Source organism: Buteo buteo, chromosome 19, assembly GCF_964188355.1.
Source record: "Buteo buteo chromosome 19, bButBut1.hap1.1, whole genome shotgun sequence".
Taxonomy (NCBI): domain Eukaryota; kingdom Metazoa; phylum Chordata; class Aves; order Accipitriformes; family Accipitridae; genus Buteo; species Buteo buteo.
In genome coordinates this window covers 5,202,795-5,227,352 of record NC_134189.1, presented here as the reverse complement: position 1 = coordinate 5,227,352, position 24,558 = coordinate 5,202,795, and the positions used below count along the sequence as shown (strand labels likewise).

Below are 24,558 nucleotides of genomic sequence, written 5' to 3'. Positions count from 1 at the left end.
ATGTGAGGAGCTTCCACAGATCTCCTTGGCCTTCTGAAAGGACTAAAAAGAAATAATGCACTGCTGTCTTCCTAGCCGTTAAGTTTGTTTTCCCAAAGGATACTGCCCAGCCATAGCAACGCCCTTTTTTTAAAAAGAAACAAAACAAGGGAACTTAGGGACATTAATTGTATACGTTTTTGTATGCTGGGACCTTTCTAAATGTTAAAATTATTGATGCTTTGGGTTATGACTTGATTTGGGCTATATTGTCTGCTGCATCCACCTGGAGCATCACAATTGGCATAGGGGGAAAAGGAAGCTGGGTACTGTTCCCACATAGCAATAGCTAAAGCAAAACCCATCAATGTATTTATAATACTGTAATCATACCTATTATGTATGAATCCAAAAGGGGGAGGGAGGGGTTGTCCAGGAGCAAGAAGTATGCTTAGCTGCATCGAAGCTAGGTCTCAAAAATGTAATTCTGGCTTTAGCATCATCCACTTATGACTATGAGCCCAGCCCAGGCAAGTATTATGTGCACTGCAGGTGCAAAGAATTTATGAACCCTCCCTGAGGAGCAAAACTTAACTAGCTCTGTTAATGAGGAACTGAGTCCTGTCTTGGTATCAGCTGAGGCTGTTTCTTGGGGCTGGAGAAGCAGTTATTTCAGTAATAGGCTTCTATATGGGTTGCTATAGAGAGATGATTACAGAGCATGAAAAAAAAGCAAAATCTCAGTTTGTTGCTTTAAAAGTTGTAGAATATGCTCCTACAATTAGCTGGCTAACGAGATTAATAATAATGGGTCCAGGGACCTTGTTACAAACGGTATAGCATGAGGCTTTTGTGTCTGACTCCTGCCAATTGCAACAGGGCAAAAATAGCTGCAATAAACAGAGTTCTTCTGTTTAGTTTATCATGGAAAATACATGCTTGAATTAGGTTTTACGGACAGGAGATGCTGCTTCAATTAAAAAGAAAAAAAATGGAGACTAGGTATAGAAGGTTCTGCCTGAATCCTCTAGCTCGAGTGATTTTCATAATTGCGTTGCCTGTAGTGCAGGTTGATGTAGATAAATTAACAACTTCCACTAGTGCAGTATCCCAAAGCATCTCTTGTTCGAAGATGATAGTTTGTGGAAGGGGTGCTGCAAGATTTTTTACTAATCTTTGAAATGTAACATAGGTCCATCCTTAGCTGCACCAGCTGGAGATCTGGGAAAATCTTGGGACAAAGTTCCTCCAACACAACAGTGCATCTGCTTCCTTGTGTGCTGTATGATGTTTTCTCTTCAAAGTAACCATGCATATGTTAAAATTTCTCTTGGATTGGGAGTCTGGAGAAAAGTAAAGTATTTGTTTAAGAAAAAAACCAAAAAACACTCCCTGGAATTCTTTGTTTACTGTGTAATTAGGATTTGCTCCTGAGTTTCTTTTCAAAGCTGAACCTCCAAAATTGGAGGCTTGGGCAACTGAACCTTATTTAGACTGGCAAACTGGGCAGTGAGCCTGACCGGTTTGGGGAATGCTCCCTCTTTCCTCCCCAACAGAGCACAGAGGTGCCGCATCTGCATTTGAACAAGAGTCTGAAGTTCCCATTCAGACATGACCATGAGAATCTGCTGCAACCTGCAACGTTTTAATACCTGGTAGTCTGAAGCCTGGAGAGCAATGAAAGGTTTGTTGCTTGCGCTAGCAGTAGCTCTGATAGAGTCAGTATATACATATTTGACTAGTGCGTTTCATTCCATATGGTACGAGCTACTCTGTGTTATATGAAATAATGATATTTGATTATATAAATACATGCTTTCATTTTTTCTCCAAAACATTTGAGTGTAGTTGACACAGAAAATACTGTAATTGGAAAAAGGAAATCTTCTGAGTAAAATGTCAATAGATCTTCTGGTGGTGACTAAAGGTGTTAGCCAGCGGCTTTCAGAGATGTGTACCTTTCATTCCCAAAAAGCCTTTCACAGTCAGTCCCAAATACAAAAACTTGTGTTTCGATCTTTATTTTGGCATTAACCGTCTGAAGTAACACAGTTCTCATTAAAGCTCGTCAATGATTTGGAAGCTTTGCTTTTCTTTGTTTCCCATTAGAGTTATGAAACAAAAGATGATGGGAAATTGCTGAAATTTGTCAGAATACTTTGTTCTTTTGCAAAATAATGCAGACATATTTGTTTAAATGTTCATGAAAACTTCCTGGCTGGTATTCTCAAATACTAATTGAAACTTTATGTGCCCCAAAAGTGGTTTTCAGGAAAAAGGGACATTTACAATCTGTTAAAAATGTTGTTGTGAGAAAATTACCAGAACTTTAAAGAAATTTGCCAAAGAGGAAAACCACATTAGCTTCAATGTTTTGAATATACAACATTGCTGTATATGCGTGTGGCCAAAGTAGATTTTTCACCCTATATCTGGAGTTTTTCCAAGTACCTGAAAGCCTGTAATGGCTTAAAAAAAAAAAGAGAGAGAGAACAACTGGGCCATAGTATATTTCTCTTATAGTTCTTCAAGCAATAATTTTCCCCTACCTGGGTGAAAAATTGGTTGTCAAAGGTGGCTTTAAGGAAGAGAACATTACAATGAAGCTGTCGTATTAGTTGGTTGCTAAGCATCCTAGTCCGAAGGAGGAAAGTAAACCCCAAAGTATACAAGATCCCAAATCTCCTGAAGGAGCATTCCACAACATTGTCCTTCACCTTATTACCACAAAACAGCTAATAAAATCCTGTGCTTTAATAAGGCTGGCTGTAAAAAGACTGTTCCACTGTTCAAACAGTTGAGAGCCAGACTTTGCTGGTCTTTGATGAGCAGTGAGTTAAACAGCTGCCCAGGTCAGATTCTTTTCTGGTCAAGTATGGAAAAATGATGATTTAGTGGTAGTGCAAAGATGCAGCTCACTTTCAGACAAAAAAAAAAAAAGAGCGAGCACAATTTAATCCTGCAAATAAAAATCTTTGTTGCATTAACATCTTAGTTACTTGGATGGCTCTGGCTTTTGTGAAAAGTGGTAGGGAACGTTCCTGGTTTCTTCGTGCAAAAGCTGTTGCTCATCCTGAAGTTGGTTCTCTCCAAAATACATGTTCTCACTCTGGTGATGCAATATCTAGACCAAGAATTTGGGGGGAAGTGATGTCTTTTTAGCTTTGCCCTGTATCCTCCAGCTGAGTGTGCCTGGGAATGTGGAAGCGGCTCTCTCGGCGCTGGCTGAAGAGCCTGGAAAGGTATGCCGTAACTCCTTCCTGAGCTCCGCTGCCAGCCAGCTGCCTGGGGGTGACCTGTGGGCCACCGAGGCCCTGCCTGGTGGAGGTGGGACCTGGGAGGTCACGCTGCCCATCTCCTACTGCCTGTGGGTAACCAGGGCAGGCTCAGGGCTGCAGGGCGGCCAGGCAGATGGGGGAGACGCAGGTGGCTACGTGGCATGGGAAATGGTGGTACTTGCCTACTTGCAGTGAAGCTGAGTGTTTTCCAGAGCTCCTCCTCTTGCCACCAGCAACACTGTCTTCTGCAGGTGAGTCTGGTGAATCCTCTGCTTTTTACCTGTTACTTGGCCCCGTGGGAGGCTGTGCCTTCGTTAGGGTATTGCCTTTTATTGCAAGGATCGGTAATGCTTTGGCTGTTGCATATCTGTCCCTCGTTTTGGAGGTGTGCCATACCTCTGTGACTTGCTTTCCTTCTTGAGAATGAGCCCCCCTTCCTCGCTCTGTACAAGCAAGGATGAGGAAGAGGGAGTCCCACAAGAAGGGACCAAACTCATTTGTTGGGAAGGAGGTAGGAGCAGCCATGTCTCCTGTGTATGTGGCACAGGAGCCACTTTCAATTCCACCATGAGACACCTCTGAGGGCCAGGATGTCCTGCAGCTAATCCCGTCTCAGTGGCCTCTGGCCAGGCTTGAGGATAGCAGATGCAGTCTGACAGGTAGGGAAAAAAAAATCCCCCAAACCTGACCATTGCCACAACGGGTCCAAGAGCATCATCCGACAGCACGTGGCTCAGCTCAGCTCCCTGCCCTAGCTGGGAGCTACAGGGTCCAACAGGATCAAGTAAGCTCCTTGAGCATCCCAGCTTTCTCTAGAGCGAGCGTGAGCACAGATTACTGAACTGCTGACGTGCTTGGGAATTGATCCCTCCGACGGCATGCCAATCTCTGTGGGGTACCTAGGCAGGCTTTTAGAGGTTGGTGGGGAAGGAATTATTCAGACCACCCATCTCAGCTGGCTAAATTACCCGGGTAGTCTCTTCAAACTCCTTCTCCAGTCACGGATGAGAGAGAGGACAATTCAGAGTAAGGCTAATTTGGGTGCACTGAATGACCCTCTGCAGGAGCTTTGCTTTCCCTCCCTCGACTACAGAGGGAGCCTGGGGAGACCAGCTGGTTACATTTAACTGCTAAATTGGTTGCCAAAAGATGGGTGGTGAGAATTCCTTCCCGTTTCCCCTTCGCCATGGACCACACTCTTCCCAGAGCAGGATGCTCGCTTGCTCTCTCCTGCAAATTCGGAGAGTGCTTAGTGCAGTGGCCTACAGGTCCCCAGGAACCACTACAAGACAGATGCTACATTGCAACAGTTGATAGATACTGTATGATATTGTGTGTAGGATTCCATGGACTTTTGCTTAAATAGATCCTTTAAAGCAGCTTTGCTTTTGGGAGCCTGTTTAACAACTTGCCTTGGTATAAGCCAAGTTTTGCATATGTTCTGAAATTTAAAAAGCAAAGTGAAACCTTGAGCAAAAATTGTAATTAGGGAGGTACAGATAAGAGAGAGAAAAGAATTACAAGTTCTCTCCAGATGTTACAAATGGAGAGGAAGGTGAAGCCATTCAAAATAAACCCTGCTGAGATTGCCCCTTCCTCTTTGCCTGATAAACCCATTACAAATTAAGACAAAAGCAGCCAAGATCCACAGGCTTCAGGGCATCTGTAAGCCCTTTTTTACCTTTCAGAGCTCATAACAGATGCTGACTGTGGGCGTTAGTCCTCATCTAATCAAGAAGGCCAATTCTTCATCCTGGAAGCTTAAAACACAAGTTTCTGTCCTATAAAAGCCACAAAGTATAAGAATCCAAACCTGAACTTAAAATACCAGAATTCTAAGGCTCCAGGATTATTTTATGCTCAAGAAGTGATCTTGCCTGGTAAATCACAGTGCTGCGGCACATCACACTTCCAAAGGCATTTGAAAAAACAGTAGTGGTTTTGGGGGTTTGGTGGGGTTTTTTTGAGAAGAGAGTAGTGACTGCCTGTATTCCCTCATGTTTTCTCAGTCCCTAAATGTTCATAACACCCTGTTGGGGAGGAATAATTCCCATCCAAGTTGTAAAACACACTTATAAGTAGATGGGAAAAGCATGAACAGAGCTGTACGGAAAACAAAACCGCCAGGAACAAGATCTTATTTTGCATGCTTCTCACTGTTGTATTTTTGCCCCAATTAGCATATTTTAAAGACAAGCCTTTTTAAAAAAAAAAAAAATTCTGCTATCTGCCTGAACTGTTCTCAAGCTTTGAACTTTTCCATCCTTTCTATTGATTATGGCCAAGTGACCCATATTTAAAAAGCATTTACAATAAAATTATAGCACTTTCTTTTGTGCTGCCGGCTTTCCCAGTGAAAAGCTAAAATGTTTTAAAATTGTCACTTTTTGACAGAGGTAATGGCTGTAATATATTTAGTCTCTTCCCCCTTGTTGTGCTTAAAATGGCTATGCTAATAAAGGCCACAGCTGTCGATACTTTATGGCCTGCTGGGGGGAAGAGGGGGAACGAAGGCAAAAAACAGATTGACTGTGTGTCAACAAATGCAGCTGGGAAAGAAAAAAAGAAGCCCCTTGAAGGCCCCTGCAACTTAAAGTCCAAGATAAATGATGTCCCTATGCTTAAAAAAAAAAAAAAAAATGGAGGTTGGAATTCAATAAAGGGGAACTGAAAAGGAAACTGCTTAAAACTGAAAGCCTTTTCTCTGCCTCTAGACAGCTTACAAGAGAAATGAGCAAAACTGACCACAGAAAGAGGGTGAGCGGCCAAGAAAGAAAACAAAAGCCTATCCTGGAAAATATATTGCGTCAACGAATTATCTGAAGTGCATTATCGCCGGCGGGCGGAGAGTGTACAGTTTAATGGAGATGCGACAACAAACTTTTACATGCCGCTGCCTTTTGGGGAGCGGGCTGCTTTGTGCCCAGGCCGGAGGGGAGGGGAAAGGGGAGCTGTAATTATTCATAACAAATAAATAAGGCCAGGACAAAACGGCCAGTGGGACGCTGGTGAACGTCGCTCCTTGGGGAGCCGGGCCGGGCTGCCCCTGCGGCTCCTGCCCGGCACAGCAATGCCCTGCTCCCTCCCTCCCGGCACGCCCCGCTTTAAGGTTTTTATTTTCCCTGGGCCGCTCTGGTACGAGCCTCTCTGGCCTTTGGGAGGCATGGTGGCAAACAATGATGTTTTTGCCTTTCCTGGGGACAGCAGCCGTAGGAGGAAGCGCCATTTTGTGTCCCAGCAGCCCTGCAAGGCCTCCGGCCAGTTAACCGCGGTGAGCCAGGCCCAGGCAGCAGACACAACATGGCAGACACGGCCCTTCACGGGCCCACCTGCGCAAGAAGAAACGAGGCCGGCAGAGACCGATGGCTCTACCCAGGCCCTGGGGCAGGGAAAGCCAGTGAGAGCCATCCCCCAGCAGCCCGGGGATGGCAGAGGGAGAAGGGCCGTTGCCGTCGGGAATCCCCCCCGGGTAATGGCTGGCCCGTCCTCCCCACTCTGGCAGCGCTGCAGCTGAGTTGACGGCAAGGCTTGCCCTCTCCGGAGATGATACACCCCAAGGATGTACGCAGATGCTCTGATTGTGGTGGGTTTGTTATTTGTTAACTAGCGGCCTGTCTTTGTTTATTCATAGCAATGTATGTTAGGGCCTATCCTATGCTTCACATCGAAATGACCCCTCAGATGGCCAGCTGAGAGGCAGAAGCCCCCCGGTCTGTCCCCGTGAGGGGCTGTGACAGGTCTTGCCCGGCCGGCCATGAGGGACCTGGGCACACCGTGGAAAGGCTTGGAGCCCTTCTTGAGGCACAGCGAGAGGTGCGACAGGGTTGTAAGAGGTGTAGGGATGGGCAGCTTGAATTACTGCGGTGAGGAAATGGCAATATTGGGTGCAAACCTGCAAGAATCAGGCAGTTTTCATCCCCTAGGTCATGACGCAGCTTGTTCGCATGAAAGCAAACCCATAACAAAATAACAAGTGACAGGGAGCCATTTATTCATTGTCATTTCTTGGACAACTATGGAAGATGAGGACAGTTTTTCCCAGCCTAAGGCAAAATGCCTTTGTGAGTATGTCTTGTGTTTCCCAGAGGCACACCAAGAGTACGGGTAAGGCTGCGTCAGTGCCACCATAGCTCCTGCATCCGCCCGGTGAGAACTAGACGCTCCTGCTACCTGTTTTGGGCCTGGAAAGAGGCTTTCTGGGAAATAAAGGCATGCAGCAGGTAAGGCCAGGAGAGCTGGTCAGCCTGCGAATAACCTCTGCTTCTGCAGTTGGAGGGTGAGGAGGTGCAGTCTGGGGTGGGATGTCCTGCTTTTAGGAACCATCTGCTCTTTTCTTTCACCTTCCCACTTCTATCATTCCCCACCCCCACCATTTTTTTAAAAATTATTTATCATTCAAGGCCTTTTTTGCCTGGTTGATTGTTCCCATTCAAAAACATCTGGAAAAGGTAGTCAGATGGAGAAAAGCGTTATCTGTTTTCTTAGTTTCCCAATTTTTGTGTGCGTGCGTTCTTTTTAACCTCTGCAAATTCTCTAAGAATGGGAGGAAGGAAAAATAAGTAAACAAAGACAAGGCAAAATCAGAAAAAATCCTGAAATGAAATAAAAGTCATGTCAAATTTTTTACTAAAACAGCAGGACATTAAAGTGGCACAGAAAGTTCTCATTTCCTTCTGTAATTGTTTGGAAGAGTTTAAAAAGGCCATAATTTTTACTATTTCTGCTAGATTTTGCTTGGTAAAGCCCTTGCATCAGTAGAGGTCAATACCTCCCAGAGTTTCTCTGTCTGTGGGATGAGCAGTTTGGCTTTGCTTTTCTTTAGAGAAGAGTGGAGTTTGGTGTGGCTGATGTGCGAGAGGAAAAGCTGGAAGGTAGCTGTTCCCAAGGTCAGAAGAGGTAAGAGGTCCCCTGCCTGCACATTGGTTTCTCTGACGCTGCCCTGTTTTGACTTTGGGAAGCAAACTTCCTAGCCTGTGATGATGATTCTTTGCGAGGCCCACTGCCTCTTTGTAGTTGATAGTTGGAAAAAAAAGGAGAAAAACAGGAGAAAAATACCTGAACTCTGAGTGTATGGTACGACCTAGATGTTCACCAGTGTGGTTTGATATGATTTTACAGATAAAGGTTCTCCTGAAGCTGGGTTAAAGGTAGAAATGCATGGTCCTTGCTTAAGTAAGAAGTAACATTATGACAACAAGTAATGCTAAAGCTGGTGCAGTGCCTAGAGCATAACTGTAAGTAGCTCAGCAGGATCTGAGCTGTAACTGCTGCTGGAGAACATTGTCCAAAGGAAAATGTCCAACAGGTTCCTGGAAGACCTGTGGCCCTGGAGGACTCAGTATCTGCATCCATGATTTGGAAAACAACCTGAAAATGCTGGAGGTAGCACAGAGATGGTGTGTAACGGTCAAAGCTGATGAGTTACGCAGAGGCTCCATAATCCCTGCGTGGGGAATGTGGAAAAGCGCTGTTAGCCATAAGGGGTTGATCCCCTCCATATGGTGCTAGTGCGACCACAACCATGGCCAGTTTCAGTGCCACTATCCCACCACGTATCTGCAAAGGCCTGAAAAACCCAGTGAGATGATTTACAATTGTGCTGCTTAGCACACTCAGGGGAAGGCTAAGTGGAGGCTGTGTGGGAGCCAAAGCAGATGGTTTTTGTAATTTCTGTTTTGCAGACCACCACAATTTTCCAGGGGAGGTGCAAACCCGGGATAGTGGCTGTTGAGCTCATAGACTTGCTTTGTTTAATTACCATTCACAGACTGTTTAATAAGGGCCCAGAGACCTCGGGAACCACCAAGAGCCAGAGGCTGACAACCAGTGAATATCTCCGTAGGAAGAAGGTATGTAAAACTTTGATTTATTTAATGAAGCTGAAAAAAACACAGAACAATATTTTGTGTGCATAATTGGACACTGAAGCAACAGACTGTGGGGTCTGGCGGGCTTGCTGTTACCTGAAGCTCTTTGGTTGGTCGACTCACGGTTGAATCTGGACAGCCAGGCTTGCTGCTGTCATTGGTGTTTCATGTGCTATTGTGGGGCTGCAGCCCTCAAAACATCTGTGCTTTGTACCAGTTACTTGTAATGCAGGTCTTCATGTCAAAGCCTTTTAGGGATAGTGTCTCCCATAGTCCTTTTAAACAAAAAATTCTCAGCAAGGTCAAATTTTACCTCTTGTTTTTAGTATTTTTTTAAATTTCAGGCACCTTTGTACATTGTCTTCATTGCTTGGTCTATCAGTTTTAATGGTTAATGTCTTAAATATCTTGTGTCTCAGTCAGAGCCTGGTCTTTGGGGCTGGTGTTAATTGTCTTATTTTCAACCTGCCTGATGCACAGGTCCCTCTGCCTCCCTCCCAGGCTCTTGTGGTCTCTGCTGGTTTCCTTCCACCAAGTATGGGTGATGGGTGCATTTCTCAGAAGTATCAGGTCACCTAAAATTTAACTAAAGGAGGTAGGGAGAGGGGAGGCAGGGGTTCAAGTGTGCATTTAGCTTCTATAAAACACTAGAGGATCCACGTGAAAAAGAAATGAATAAATACCTTACTGCAGGTAAGATTTTGGGCCAGGCTGGCACCTTCTTAGGTGCTGTCAGCAACTGGGCACAAATCCGCAGCAAATGGGTTTCGCTGGTTCTTGTCTGCATGAGCAGAGGGGCTTTCTCAACAATTTCTTTGATAGTTGTTTCATCCTTCTAATAACCCGTTTTCCAGTCACGCTATCAGTGTGTAGGTACACACGTGTTTCCCTCCTTTCCCTGTGTCCCCTCTAGTAACTTTTAAACCTGCTGGCCAGTTTCAGATGTATCTGTCAGTGCAGTAAAGGTGTCAGAGAGGTGACACTCCTACATGTTTAATGAAAATCTGTGCCCTAGAAGAAAAGAGAGATGCAAAATGGGCCCCCACCAAGGGAAAGGCTGCAGTACATCCTTGCAGTTTGCTGGAGAATTTCCCATGTAAATACCCCAGCTCAGCCAGCCCCCAGGTCCCCATCAGATGCACATCTGGAGCAGGCCAGATGTTAACCCTTCCAACATACCACAGTAGTTTTGCTGTAGTGCCTCAAACTGCCTCCCTGCTCCTTTTCCTCTCCCTCCACCTTCTCTCCCAGAAAGACAGCCCCTGGGTTTACCTTGCCAGCTGATGTTTAGAGGCGAGTTTAGGGATGCTTAGGGGACTTTAGGGGATGTGCTAGAGCTCAGAGCTGCATCTAAGGTAGGTATCTCCCTGCTTCTCCGCTCCAGAGAGCAGCTCATCCCACCTGTGAAACCTGTCTCGGAAAGCGTCACTCACCCTTCAGAGGTGCCCGTCTCTCCTCTGACTCAAGAGCAACCTGCAGCAGATCAGACACCTATTTTTCAGACAGTTAAACCCTTGAGTTTAATTTTAATACTGCCTTTAATTCAGGCAGTTAGATCCTGAGACTTGCTCTAGGCAGACGTGGTTTTCTGAGGGGACAAGGAGGGCTGTTTTATCTCCCTGCCGTCCCTGAGCTGTCTAGTGAGGTGCGAGATACTACAGCCCAGGAGCCTGGAGTGGCTGTGCTGTCCTTGCCCAGACTGTGACCACAGCCATTCCGTATTTCTGACTGGGAAGGGGGCTCCCACACAGTATGGCAACTCGCCGGCTGAGTGACATCCACACCCGTGTGTGGGTGCCCATGTGTATTTTCAGCTCTGCTGCCAACATTTCAGAGTGAGTTATGAGACGGCTGGGAGAGATGGGTTTGGTCCAGGTTTGTGTGTGTACCACAAAATCGGGCTGTGGTTCAGTGCCAGACAGGCTCTTCAGCCTTCTGCTTGCCCTTAGGTGGGGACACAGCAGCTACTGGAGCAATTTGCGGTGCGAATAACTGCAGAGCACAGTCTCCAAATTACCTTCTGCTTGCAGACACTTGCATTGCCCCAAATGAATCTGAGCAGATTTGCAGGGAAGGATGTTACAGTGCACAATCTGGGCACTGTGAAAGGATTTAATCCAAACATTTGAGAGTGTCAGAAAGCCAGTTAGATTCTGACAGGAGGGACATTGGTGCAAAGCCCTTGCTGGGTTTCTGATGCTCAGAAATCTTCCTAGCAATCCCCATGTGAGGAGCGCTTTGGTGAGGAACTATATAAAAATACCAAAAGTACCGAAAGTTACACGATAAGGTGTTTGGGATCCCAAGGGAGACCTTGCAAATCTAGCCACGAGGTATTTGCACATAAAAAAAAAAAAATTGCAGCTTCTTTCAGCTGCAACCTAAACTTTGTGCTGAGTTAAATCTCCCCAGCCCTGGGCTGATCCCTGCAGCCCCTCCCGGGTTTTCTATGCATCCAACAATGAAAGTGAAATCCAATCCCATCCAATTAGAGGAAAATGAATGGCTCATCTACAATAAATGGGCTCTGAATAACAATAAGCCAACAAGAGAGCAATGAAGTGGAGACAGAGTACAATCTTCCTGAATGTTAATCGGCAACTAACTCCACAAGCTTCTTAGAGGTGGAAAGAATTGGAGGAAAATAGATTAGGGAAACTTTAGAGCACATTGCCTTTTAACTGCTTAGGCCTCACATTTTAACCTAAATACAAGAATGTTTCTAATGCTGCCTTGTGCAGGGTGAAGGGGGGGGAGGTGATGAGGGTGTTTGTTCTCAAATGTTTTCAGTTTATTTATAATTTGACATGGTAGGTCCTACTGTATGCCCTCTAGTATTATTTCATGGTTTTATTTATTCCAAAGCCCCTTTTAAAAATTAGAAAGTAAAAGGGCAGAAGCCTTGAAAAATGTTTTCTGTAGATCTGAGGATTTGGGGAATGAGGCTGAATGAATCCAGAAGTCAGTCTGAGACTGAAGAGAAGCTGGAGAGGCAAAAGAGAAAGGATAAGGAAAACTGCAGTTCAGCAGCTGAAGTGCTGTCCGTACCCAGCAGGGTCCCCCGATGCTGCCCAATCTCTGCTCCCACATATACACCTTTTCACACTCTCAAGGCTAATAATACCTGAAATACCCACAGAGCAGCCCAGCTGCTGCTTTCCACTGCCTTCAGCCCCCCAGGTAATATTTGTAAAGCCAGGGAAGATGCAGGATTCCTGACCCATCACTAAGAGAAGTCCCTGCAGCCATGCAGGCTCCATATTCAAGGCAACCAGTTCTCACCAAGTTGAGCTGGGTTGCCCATCCTCTCCCTTCACCCTATTAATTTCTGGAAAACCTTTTTTTTTTTTTTCTTTCCCCTCCCTCCAGGCAAGCAGAGAGGTTATTTAGCTCAGCCAGCACTGCCATCCCCTCCTGCCTACTTTCATCCACAGCAGCCCAACTTAAGGGCCACGGAGTCCCACTGGCCAGCGTGGGCATCTGATCAGGCCCCATTAGGTGAGGGCAGGTTAACCTCACTGCAGCCTGGGCACCCACCTTGGCCATGGTGGCAGAGGGTGAAGCAGCACGTTGGTCCTCTGGGAAAAGAAGTGCTCCTGCACTGGTGACGTGCAGTCATGGTGCCGTGGCAAAAGAGAGCACGCAGGGAGGTCTGGCAGCTCACCGCACTCATTGCCACAGAGAGCCTGCGCCTTCCTGGTTTGCAGTGAAAATGTTTTTGACAATCCTAGTATCTATAATAACATATACAATATACATATATATATACACACAAGCTATCCCTGCTCACTCCTGAAGAAAGCTGTCAAGAAATTTCTTGCAGAAATCATGAAAGTAAAGGGCCTTCAAAAAGTGTAGTGATGTGAGGGGAAGGTGCCATCGCTGGCTTTGAAAAAGCCCTGGACATGTGATGCATGGTAGTGCATGCTGTGATGCCCAAATTTGCAAAGAGGCTGAGACGACTTGTTCCCATCTGTGCCAAGGGCGGTCTAACACCCCTGCCTTCCTCTTCTCCTCTGGTGTCTGCCTATGCACGCTCTTCATGATGGCTTTTTGAGGAGGGGGCCCTAACAGCACCTGGAAGGGCTGCAGGGACAGCATGCATGGCTTTTCTTTTCTCTGTGGGAGCTGAGCACTCAGCTTTCACGTTCAGCTTGTGCTGCCAGGGCTGCTCTTTACCTGCAGGAGAGAGGGAGGTCCCTGGGCAAACCTGAAGCTCTGGCTGAGGGCAGTGGGGTGCAATGCAGTGGAAGGAGGTAAGGTCAGCTCCCAGCTCCTGAAAGAGGTGGTCCTGAGCAAACTGTTTTCTACAGCTTACCTACATATCTCCTCAGGTAGGCAAAGGCTGCAGTGTGGAGGCCGTTAGAGTGTGAATGGATCCCCATGAACAAGAATCCTGAATGCATAAAACAAGCAAAAAAAAAAGAATGGAGTAACTTTTAAGTTAAATGATACAAAATATCTTTATAATTTATTCTTTCAGCAGGGGTTATTGATGCAAATATGTTTCCTGTGTTGCATTCCTTACCACAAATGTCTTCCCAGAGGCAGTTCCAAATTTGATAGCTCATGGCCAAAAAAGCTGGCAAATGTGTCCATAGAAAACCCAAGTATGTTCTTTCTCTGTATGGCAAGATGGGAATGAAGAGAGGAGCCATATCCCTCTTTCCCTCTCCTCATCAGCTGTACAAGCAAATAGTCGCTCATTGTATTCTTTCAGAGGAGCAAGAATTTGATAGGCATATAGATAAGCTATTAAGTAATATACACGTGGAGCTAAAGGGGATTTGGAAGGGAGAATTATTCATTTGTTAAATTAAATAACAATTTGGTCTCGGCAGCATTAAAATAAATTTCCAAAGGCCATTGTTTGTTTGAACAAAGAGGGGAAAGGAGCTGTTAGAAGCAGTTTACACAGTTCAGATATGAGGGCTTGTGTGCATTAATAAGACCAGCACTGGTGCTCAGCATGTAGCACAGAAAACACATTTGCTGTAGCATGCTGGACATGCTCTGGCCAGCACTTGGGAACACAGCATTGCACCCTGCCAAAACTTATCATTGAGGGCAAGGGATGCCAAGGGGAATTTCAAATTTCACAGGTATGTTTTTTCTTAAAACTGCATTAGACTGTCAGACCAGGACAAGGCAGTGGCAGTAGCCAGTAAAAGCCCCAGGCTTTGATCATTTAGGGCAAAACAGTGTTCCTTTCCCTTCTGGCAGCCTTGAAGCACCAGGATGCTTCCCCCATCTTCCCTCGTCTCCTCAGCAGTTAACATGGTGGGGTTGATGGAGCTTCCCACCTTGACTGGTTTCTTGGCTTTGGTTGTCACTGAACCTACACCTGCGATTCTTTGGTTAATCTGGGACTTTCAATGCAAGAGATTTGCTATGCAAGTCTTGGGAAGAGTTAGGACTGCTTCGTTTCCCAGTACAGGTGCAGTGTTACATTTAGCTCAGGCCCAAGTATCTTAAAAATATTGAAGATCTTAGCAGTGTAGCCTTGTTATGCAAGAACTGCAAGGGTTTATGCTCATTGCATGACAAAAAGGGAGTGCCACAAACCAGTTAAATTGTTGGTCCAAAGTTTTATGAAACCAGATTCTGGGAACTTAATTTACCCAAACCAGCACCATCTGTTCTTCAGAGCTATGCCTGTGGAGACAGTGGTACTGCTCATGTAACAAGTTGCTACTTATTGTGGGGGTCACAGTGAGGGTACTAGGTTGGGTAAGGGGAACAACTTCAATGGATGAAAAAACAACTTTCTGTGGGAGTTTCAGAGTGGGCATTTTCATTTAGAAGAGCAATATCCTGTAAAAACATACTCCCTTTTCATAGGTGCTCATCACATTTTCATTTTTTGGCAGAAAGAGGAACCATGTCTGCTTGCTCCTGTGACCATGATGCCTCCAAAGAACAGCAGTCCGAGGGATGATGTCCCATTTCCTTTTGGTGCCAGACCATCGCTCCCATGAAGAGCTGTGCCAGAAGGTCCTAGGAGGCTGCTGCCTCTGCTCCACATGGCAGGCAGCTGAAACGCCCAACAGATGGATCACATTCTCCTGGCCAGGAAGACCTTCCTCACTGGACACCTCAACAGTGGTGCTCGCACGTCAGCCCTGAGGTAAGGTGGCTGTGGTTTGGAGACTTAGGACTGCCCTCATCCCTCTCCCTCATCCTGACTCCTGATCTCCCCGTGCCCTCTAAATTGCAGCCTAACCTGCAGCAAGCCAGCTCTGGCACTGCAGGAAAAATACTTCAAGAACTTGCTTATGGCATAAAGCTAAGCCTTGCTGGGCTACAGGGAGCTGCTGAAATCTTTGCTCACGGCAAACATCTTGGTGCCTCAGATGAGGTCTGATGTCCCTATGCCAGTGGCCATGGTGGGCTCCCCCAGATCCAAAGCAGTTTGGCCTGGGGATCTTGCATCTCCCCTCAGGTCACTTACCAAGCTGAGGAGCCCTATGTTCATGTGTGCTCCAGCCCCGGCCACCCTCACCACATCCACAGAAAATGCTTGGAAAGGTCTCTTTTAGGTGTCCCATCAGATGCATCTCTATTTGGAAACTAAGAGTTGAAAACCTGTCCCTTTAACCTTGGCAAGTTTTGCTGCTTACTTTTACCTTCTTTACTAGGGATAGATTTGCCCTGTCATATTTTGTATTCCCAGCCTGCCAAAGAGGCTGATCCCCAGAGCAGAGAGCAAGGCCAGCGCTGCCCTGGCTCTCGCGCAGGGCTGCTCTCTCCAGAGCCACCTGAACAAAGCGCCGTTTGAGCCTGGCTTTGGCGGCCCATGGCTCCCTACAGGGATCTCTTCCATTTCTGAGAAAAATCTGGCAAACTTTCGCTTTTTCTGTCTAACGCTTGTGAGTGTTCCCACATGAGAAAGGGGTAAGTCAAGGACTGAACGAGTCAGGTCCCACAGGCTCCCAGCAGAGCACTGAAGACCAGACAACTTTCCCTCGAGAAGTTTCACGGATGTTGCATAATTTGTGGGTTGATAATTAATGACTAACTCCTGCTACGTTCATCTACTTTTGCTCTCCTCTCTGTGCGTCTACCATCTGTGAAATTGCATTGGGGGAAAGAGTGTTATAGATAAGGTAAAAATTATGCCCAGGTAGTTCTTGGAGGGGAAGGTTACCCAGACGACTTTTCCAATTATTGACATGGACAGTTTTACTGACTCCAGGGGTATCAGTTGTTTGAAAGGGAGTGCTTACTGAGAAGTGTTTTGTTTATTAAGTAATATTTAAAAAGAAAAGCACCTATTTTAGGAGAATAATTGTCTGGAAGGAGACTTGTTCTGGCAGTGCTGAACTGCATCATACACACAGGGCCAAAAGTGGCCTCAGGTAAAGCCACTGTACCACGAGACCAGTTGTACTTATCATGGCACCTATGCCCAGGAGAAGGTGGAATTTAACACAGCTTTCTCTCTTCAGTTACCCTGCTGAAAAATGTAGGCAGAGCCCCATTTTTTGTGACTCCTGTTCTTCAGCCAACACCCTTGGAGGCTTTACAATGGGAATGGAGGCTCAGGCCAGAGCTGCAGGTGGCACTTCAGGTTGAGGTGTCACTGCAGCACCCAGCTCCTATTCTAGCTTTGAGCACTCACCATCTCCCACATTTATCTTAGAAACCCATGTTGTTTAAATTCAGATTTATTCCTGCTTTTCAAAGCCTCGATAAACCTTGGTGCAATCCACTTGCTTTTATTTGAGTGACTGACTATATCAACAGTGGCAGACACTTTGTTCCCCTGAATCTCATAGGAGAGCTCAGTCCTCTGGCCCAGCATCTACATCCAGCATGTCCACCACCACCCCAAAATTCAGGAGGAACTGCCATAATGCTGTAGCACTCCCACAGCACCACCATCAGCAGGAAGCCCAAAATCAGACCCACGTTTTCTAACATGCAGCCCTCTGCCACATGAACTCAGAGTGCATCTTTATTAGCTGTAGCTCTGCAGGAAGGACTGGCTCAGGTCTTCATGCATACCTTTGCTCTGCTCAACTTGCCCAAAAAACAGGTTTTAGAATATCTTTGCAGTGGGGCAGCAAGTCTGTAAGCTCCTGCCACACTCTCCACTTTCTGAGGGGTTGCAGGCCTGCCACATCCTTAGAGGCTGCCAGGCTGTAGCACAGTTCATTTGAATTTGAATAAACTACTGAACTTTATTTTGAGCCCTAAAATTCAAATCAGAGTGTGATAAACACATGCCTGGTGGATGTGAATTTTAAAAAGAGCCACTAAGCAATAGTAAGCAGAGCTGCCCATATTTCCTATCTCTCTGGTTTTATCATCTGGAGAGCAAACACTGAAAAAAAAGCCTCGGCACTGAAACATTTCCCAAAACCTGGACCTCACTGAAAGATTTTCACTAACATTTTTCTGTGAGAGGAAAAAAGTGACTCCTTAGGCAATATAGCCTTGTTTTTCATCAAAATAAAATTTTGGTTAACACAGATGGTCTACCCTAACTGTCTTAGGTTAAAAAAAGGGGAAAAAAAAGAATTAAAAAAGGAAAAACTGGGGAAAAAATTAACTAAAACACTGAGGTTTAATCTCAGCTCAGTTTTTGGCAATTTGGGCAGAGTTTTGTTGTTTTGCAAACACAGTTGAAACTGAAAGTTATCTCAAAGTTTGCTATAGAGAAATGACTACCACATTTAGTGGGTCTAGCAAAAAATTCTCGATAGTTTGTCAGAGAGAAAGAAAAGGCCAGCCTGTCCCTGGAGTTATACAGGGCTCCAAATTGGCAAGGCTCACCAGGTAATCCTTTTTCAGCAGAGGCTTGCAGAGAAACTATCAAACCAATCCAAGAATAATAAAAATGTTAATTATAGGCTTTCTCTCCCTACAGAACACATGGATTTTAATGCCTCTTGCAGGGATTTAGCATACATGAGAATGTGGTATATTTTTTACTGCTCCATCTTGCTCTTTTACTCATAAAAACTGGAGTTTTCCAAACATGATGCTCCATTCTCAAAGACTAAATCCTTAGCTGGTAGAAAATGGGATAACGCAGCTAATTCCCTCTGTAGCTATACTGATTTGCACCAGCTGCCGATCAGCCCTGTTATATTACCTAGGTGCAGAGTGGAGCTCCTTTAATTCTTTATTCTTGTTTGATATCAGTTTCCAAAATAAAACTGTCTTACAAAGTGCATGTTTACAAATGAGTCAAAACCCATTACACTGAAACTATTGAACTGTAAGCAGGTTAGATCAGCTTTCTTGTGATAAGAGCTTCTGATATTGGTGTCTCTTTCTTGTGCAGGCTTAAAACTTTACTTGCAAAATCTCCTTGTATTCCTTTGAACTCACTTGGGAGATTAAAAAAAAAATACTCCAGTTAACACTCCCTCATTTCATTTTTAAAGGTCATGCTTAGAGCTGGCAGTTGTTATAGGAGCTGTCCCCTGTAAAGAAAAGTCTTAACTAGCCAGGCACAGACTTAACCTCACCATCGAAAAACTAACATTGTCACTAGGATATGGAGAAACCATGGTGAAGAACTAGCAACAGCTAGACCACGGCAGAATGAGCAGTCGGCATCTGCTCGGTGGGCCTTTATCATGCAGTGTTGTATGTACGATTCAAAATGCACAGAACGATTGTTGAAATGATGTAGACAAATTGACTCAAATTAGTTTAGCATGGGCCATGCAAAGTTTAAGCTTGTTGAGCCCAGACACATAGCAACAGCCGCTGCCGCACTTTGGAAGACGGTGCGTTCGAAGCGCTAGCAGAAAAGCAGTATTCCAGCCCATGTTCGCAGAGTTTGCTTTTGTGCCTGTGTGCTTCTTTTCTTTTAATTTTGCCTGGCTCTAGAAAGTCTTGGCAGAAGTGATCCCTGCTGAAGACTACACTAGCACTGATAATTTTATAGAAGTACTTGTGAGCTTTAATGTCATTTTATACTTCCTTAATCTTTTGACTGTTACTTAATGACAAACAAATCCCCAAAGAACTACGGGGGGAAAAAGATTAAAAGGATTTTGAGATTGTGTTCTCTGCTTTCAGTCAAACTGTCCCAAATCCTGCCAACACAATTCTCCAGTGCCCTATGACACCCCTCCCCAGACCACCAGGAGTGAGTTTCTTATTGTATTTACAGTAATCTAATTACAACAGTTCTTCAATTCACAGCCAGCTTTGGTATACAGACTTTAGCTAGAACTATCCTCTCAGTGCAGATTGCAAACTTTAATCTTTTAAACTAACACACTCACAGAACCCCCCGAAAAAGTTCTGAAATGCCTGTGTAAGCTACTAAGATGTGTTCCCCCTCCCACGCCTGCCAACGCTTCTCTCATCTTTTTGTTAAGTTCTCTTTTGTGCCAATTTACTGCCTAAAGGTAATGCGAGAGTTCCTAAGAGAGAACATTCGGCAAAGTTATAAAATGATGGTCAAAACAGGTTGCCTGCCAGGAAATTTCTTTTAAAAAAGATATTTTTTCTAAACGTATGTATTTCCCTTAAAATTGTTTTAATGTCTGCCTGTGTTTCTGCAGCTGAAAAAGCGTTACATAGAGGAAATAAAGACTGAGCATTTTACTTAAAGTTGAAATATGATCTCCACTTAAAATTGTCATTGCCCAAAATCTTTTGATACAAATCTTAAAGCCTATTAACTTTATTTAGAAGAATCAGATTACAAAAGTAGATGGAGTTTGTACATAATAAAAATGTCAAGAAAATGAAGATAGAAAAGATTGTTTTATATGAAGCAAAATATAAACCAAAAGTAGAATCCGTAATGAATTAGCAAATCTGGATATTCTTAGTGTGTCATTGCAGCCATCTAGCTATACACATAAGTATTGCACTATTCAGTTTTATTTCCATCACAGGTTTCCCACTTAAAGCTTTTACAATAATACTGGGTTTACCAATACACACCTTCTGGAATTTTGAGGGAGCTTTTCTCTTCTTCCAATCTGGCAGTTGACTCTCTGAGCTGTGCTCACATAAAGTCTAATCTCGAACTCACTAAAGTTAATAAAATCTTCACTCCCAAAGACATCAGGAATAATTTAGGTCCAACATTACTGTAAAACTTAGGTCTCCCCCATTACCGTGTCCTTTAGAAGATGTACAGAAGGCAGAAATACATGTATGCTCTTATTTAATTTACGAGTATTTCAAATCCTCAGTTTGGCCTTTGTTATCCATTTGGTTGGTTTCTGTGAGGCTCATCAATCATTTTGCTTTCTAGTATGTACCAGCATTCCTTGTCATGTCAGAATTGTTCTAATACTTAATTCCTCCTGTCGAGATTCATTGCTATGCAAGCCGAAATGAGCTGGACAGTCAAACCTCAGCTATTTCCTACTGTTTTCTATGAACCTTGAAAAACTGGGAACATAGCAGTGTCTTTTCTGGTCTCACATCCACTCTTGAAAAACTACTTCTAATGCACCTTTGTGCTGTTTTCCTCTGAGCAAACTGGCTGTGGTAATACTTGATAAATGAAGCAATTATTCAGTTTGTAAAATCTTTAGGTTTCTAGATAATGTGTATGCTCTGCTCCATCCAAAGAACTCAGAATAATAAAATGGCTTTGAAAAGGTCGTATGAAAGAGTAAGAGACAGCAGCTGCTTGGAAACCTTCCAACTTTCATCAAAGTGTTTTGGAAATGACAGATTGTATGTAGTACTTTATTTCTGTGACATCTAATTTAAATGTTAATCTCGGGGATAACATATCTAAACCTCACAGTGCGGTAATCTATCAGGTTGGACAATGTACAGGAAATACTCCTACCTTTATAAAAATAAAGTTCTTTACCGATTTGGGAGACATTCTCGTGTGAGGGACTCGGGTTCCCCTAATAAAGGGAAAACATATTGCATTGCTGCAAAAGGTGTGGAGCAGGGAAGCCCGTAGTGTACCAACGCCATCTGCTGGCTTGATTAAAAGGAACCCTCCAGCAACCGCTGCTGCTGTCTTTGAAGGTGGATGTGGAGGACCAGATCTCATTTCACATATTGGCATGAGCCAGCTATTCCATATCTAAACTCATGTCACTAGAAGAAGAATCAAGCTGAGACTATATAAGCCAAAACTGCCTTAACGTGTATGTCTGGGCTTGAGCTTTAGGTTTGTTTAATGCTTTATGTCGTTGGGCTTTAGTTAGATTAGGAAGAAAAGGCATCTATGCTTGCAGTTTTGCTGAATATCGTGTTTAGGTGTACTAATCCTCATATAAATTTGTACCCATTAGGCTATTGTTTTATTGTGCAATGCTGCACAGAAAGGGTTCTGCACAGCAAAGCCAGCTTTAGCCCAGGTGATTTCACCTCTCTAGGTTTGTAACCAGCTTTCCTTTTCAGGGCAACAATCTGGCTGGCTCCAGAAGGGATTCTGGAGAGAATGAGCTGCCCAGGAGGGTCTGGGAGTGAAACATAGAACAAGCCAACCCAGCACAGAGGAACCGACATCTCTACAGCAGCTTGTAGCCTCTGTGACCTTTTCCTTAGGATTCAAAGTACAAACAACTGCAAAAAATGTGTATTTTTAAATTAAACCATAGACTACAGTCCAATCATTTGCAGGGGTTAAGCCATTATGAATTGTAGAAATATTTCATGAGAACTTTAGGGTTTATCTTCTCAGCACACTCCTACAGAAACTGGTAATTCAACCTGGAGTATGATGTTAAAAGGCAATCTCTTCCTGAATACAGTCAAGCCCATACCTTGTATAAGTGCTAGCAGAGACCCGTAACCCATCTACCCTTACCGTGATGGGCCAAAGAATCAGGAAATAAAAACTAAGTATGGGTCTTCACCATGGCTTGTCCTGCTCTCCTGGGCTGAACTCAAAGTCCAGGTGGGGAGAATGGTTCCTTGCTAGGCTCAACCCTAGGTTTTGGCAGAGTCAACTGAATGTGGGCCCTGCCTTTTCTGAGCTGCTCATGTCTGGCAGAAAAGCTGGCAAGAGATAGACCCAACCTGTCCTGTCCCTTCTTTTTTGTGAGACTAAACCAGAGAAGTAGCTGCTGCTTAGGGACTTTCCAGTTCACACATCAAATTCTTTGAGGAAACACCAGATCAGAGCCAGAGACAGTGCCCTTTATTGCAGCAGTGCAAGGCACAACCTTTCCACATTTGACACAGACCTCCAGATTCACAGGACCTAAAAAATACCAGATATCAAATGGGTTTAACTTGCCCTTACTTGCCTTCTGGCTCCTGAGCTCTTAAGATTTACAGGCAACTCATTCTCTCTCCACAGCATTGCTCCAGACACTGTAAGATGTCAGCACAGATGGAACAGCACTGACCAGGGTGTGTGATTTTATCTGTATAGAGATGGGACTGATTTGCATGTTTTTGCTTAGAAATATTAGGGTGGTTTTGCAGTTTAGAATTAAAATTATCATATTGTCATTTTATAATCAACAAGTAGTCAGAACATTCCCTTTCTACATGTTTGATTAATTCTATTGGGTCTATGTATTAACAAATGGCACCTTCTCCCTCATACTCCCCATAATGCCCAGTGAATATGATGCACTATGTTTCTCCAAGGAAGATCCAGTCTTGTGAGGCTTTACCCATTCCATGGTTCTACTCAGAAAAATGTCTTCTTTTCTTTAATTTTCTATTCTAGGTACTTCATGTTGTTCGGAAATGACCCACAGCCAAGCAAGCTGAGAAGGCTGTCATTATTTAGTGCCTGAACTCTAAAGCAGGTTCAGAGCCGACAGTGTAGCTAATGATGGGAAGCGGTTAATGATGGGTCAATGATGGGATATGACTAATGAAGGGGAAAGAATTGCAGAACTGCAAAGTCACCGAGTGCACTGCACAGCAGACAAAAACTCTGTAAGTCCAAGCAACCCCAAGCCTTACAGCCACCTTTTCACCCTCCCACTCCCCTTCCTGGTAGCACAGCAAGAATTTCCAAATCACCCATGGCAGGACCTTGCAAAGCTGCAGCTCCCACCACGAGGGTTCAGGCTGACCGCACATGCCACTTCTGACACCCAGCTTCTGCCTGCTCCACAGGATGTCAGAAATGTACTGGGATGTCCCCTAAGCAAGGACAGCAATCCCATCACTTCTTTCCAAAAAAGGAGTTCTGTGCTTTCTACAGACTGTTAACTGCATTACGGGAGTGAGTCAGTGCCATAAAATGCAAGCAATGAATTATATCATCATCCTCATCATCACTGTTATTATTTTTATTCTTTCCTTGAAGAAAAAAAGGAATTAAAGGAAATATAGGGTTTGATTAGAAAAATGGGGAGAAGGAAGGAAACTATACTCCACATAGAGGAGAAGGGTACAAAACCATTGTGCAGAATTTAGATCTAGTTGTCTACAGGATTGTATTTGACGGTGTTCAGAGGGTTGGGTCCAGGGTTTATGAAACCATGTGGCTTCCTTTACTTTTGAATGTTCCTTTCATCCCCTAAATATGCCAACTATAAGTATGGAGCGATCAGGCAGAGATCAGGCACAGGTCGTAAAGTATTCACTTCTTAGCAGTGTCAGTATTACCTTATTTGAAGTATTTGATTTCTAGTTCAAAATTGAAATGAAGGTACTTTTTCTGAGTATTCCCACACCTGTTTTACAACTCTTTGTTTTGTATTTGTCTTTTCATTTGTAGGAATAAACACAATAACAGCAAAAAGAGTCTCTGGCATGTCACTACTGCAATATGCACACCCTGAGTACCAGTGGTAATCTGTTGGCTCTCCTGATTAACAGCTAGCAATGATCAGACCATTTACTAGACCTTAAGACAGATCGTGGAGTGTTTTATTGTTACACTGCCACCTCTGGAAGGTACCAAGATTACATGAAAGCATTTGATTATCTATAACCCAGTAATTAAATAACTGTAACAAAGTATGGAGATACCAACCTGATTTTCCAAATGCTTAGATGTCTCATCAGTCCACTGGGAAGAATAAGGAAGCAGAGCAGGGAGTTGAATGTCTAATTAAACTGACAGAAGGTATGTACTCAGTTCTGCAGAGACCCCTTGGGAGACAAAAGCAAGGAAAGAGGTGCTCAGTGCCCTTATAGGCCTGGGTTTTACCTTCGCTTTGTTTGTAACCTCAAAAACATGGAAGGATGTCTTGCTGTGTAGACCTGGAAATCTGATAATGTTAATGTTTTGTTTCATAACAAAAATGGAGACATGGTAGAGATAGACTTGAGGAGTGACTTCATGCTTAGCACAGCTTGTTATTTTAAATGTCAATCTCTTACGGGAGGTTCCCATGCCAACAATTTTCTTCAGAGGTTAGACACTATGAAAGTGGGTGAACACACAGCCAATGTGTAAGTCACTCAACCTTCCACCTTCGTAAAAAAGAGCAAAAAGCTTACGAAAATGCACTAATAAGTAGAGCAAACAGCTGGGAAACAGCAAGAAGGACATTTTATTTAAAACTGGA

The 24,558-nt window shown here is 44.2% G+C and overlaps 1 long non-coding RNA gene across 1 annotated transcript; it reads left to right on the top strand.

The window, feature by feature from the left end:
- Nucleotides 1-8,992: 8,992 nt before the first annotated feature.
- LOC142041930 (uncharacterized) lies at nucleotides 8,993-24,534 on the top strand. The gene is made up of 6 exons (XR_012653585.1): nucleotides 8,993-9,106; nucleotides 14,995-15,251; nucleotides 22,380-22,432; nucleotides 22,758-22,972; nucleotides 23,763-23,941; nucleotides 24,041-24,534. It is a non-coding gene; the product is annotated as an uncharacterized LOC142041930 (long non-coding RNA).
- Nucleotides 24,535-24,558: the final 24 nt, after the last annotated feature.